The sequence below is a fragment of the Lutra lutra genome, chromosome 17, assembly GCF_902655055.1.
Source record: "Lutra lutra chromosome 17, mLutLut1.2, whole genome shotgun sequence".
Classification (NCBI taxonomy): domain Eukaryota; kingdom Metazoa; phylum Chordata; class Mammalia; order Carnivora; family Mustelidae; genus Lutra; species Lutra lutra.
The window spans coordinates 26,997,744-26,998,928 of record NC_062294.1 but is presented as its reverse complement, the minus strand read 5'-3'; the positions used below and the strand labels follow the sequence as shown (position 1 = coordinate 26,998,928).

At 56.3% G+C, this 1,185-nt stretch overlaps 2 non-coding genes across 2 annotated transcripts; one reads left to right on the top strand and one right to left on the bottom strand.

Annotated features, from left to right (window-relative positions):
- Positions 1 to 83, top strand: TRNAL-CAG (transfer RNA leucine (anticodon CAG)). Its single transcript has one exon. It is a non-coding gene; the product is annotated as a tRNA-Leu (tRNA).
- Positions 84 to 331: 248 nt separating this feature from the next.
- On the bottom strand, positions 332 to 414 carry TRNAL-CAG (transfer RNA leucine (anticodon CAG)). The gene has a single exon. It is a non-coding gene; the product is annotated as a tRNA-Leu (tRNA).
- Between the last annotated feature and the right edge of the window lie 771 nt (positions 415 to 1,185).

Here is a 1,185-nt window from a genome sequence, read left to right as displayed (position 1 = left end):
GTCAGGATGGCCGAGCGGTCTAAGGCGCTGCGTTCAGGTCGCAGTCTCCCCTGGAGGCGTGGGTTCGAATCCCACTTCTGACAATTCCTAACTTTTTTCTCTTTTCTTCGTTGCAACCTTAGGGGAGATTGCGTACGTTTGACGACTCTAAGAATGGACCTGCGGTACAGATCCGGGCTTTCTTTTTACAGTCTCAAATAAATGTCATTACGAAGAAAGTGCCGTTCAAGAAGGAAATACTTGTTTTGTAAAGCGATTAAATAGAACTCTCCGAAGGTGTAAAGTATCACCTAGTAGATCTGTAACTGTTGGTGAAAAGCAAAAAGAACTTTGTCAGGAGTGGGATTCGAACCCACGCCTCCAGGGGAGACTGCGACCTGAACGCAGCGCCTTAGACCGCTCGGCCATCCTGACTGTTGCAAACCAGCTTTGCAAGCATACCTCTTCGGAATAGCTCTACTGTGCGCATGCGTAGCGAACAGCCGCGTTGTGGGGAGGGCGGGGGCGGGCTTTGTTTCGCGCGGAGTGTTGGGAAGAACTAGAAAGACGCGCCCGCTCGAAGGGGCGGGGCAAAATGGGACTGGGACCGACCGAGCGAGGTGACTGACGGCAGAGGGCGCGCGCGGCGCGCTGGAGAGTCGGGGACTCTGACTCGCAGGCATTCGTGCCTTCGACCCGCACAGTTTATGCAGGCGTGCATTCATTTACAATTCAAGTCGGCTTCGAGACTGGCGTATCTGCAAGCACCCTGGCATTTCTGCACACACTTCCTGTGCATTTCCTGCACGAAGCCGTCAAGCCCTCCTTCCCGCGCCGGCTGGGAGATCTCTGCTTTAGCCCGCACCAGTTGAAATCCGGATATCCCAAGGTCTGATAGCACGCATCTCGCGTTCTCCTTCCGAACGTTTGCCGGAACAGCAACTTCCCATTTATATGTGTGTTACAGCCATTTATTCAGGTTCGGGGGTCACACCGCGTCCCGCAGCGACACAGCGGGATACGCGCTGTGTTCCTGACCGTGTCCCTAGAGCCCGAACCGGGTTTGGCACGCAGTAGGCGCGCAGGGAATGTCTGTGGATTAATCCCTCCCTCGCCTCCCCTTCCCTGGATTCTGTCATGCGGTGATTCACGTTTCCTCCCCGGCCACTGCCCCCCCGCCCCCCGCCACGCCCGGGTGCGGTGGGA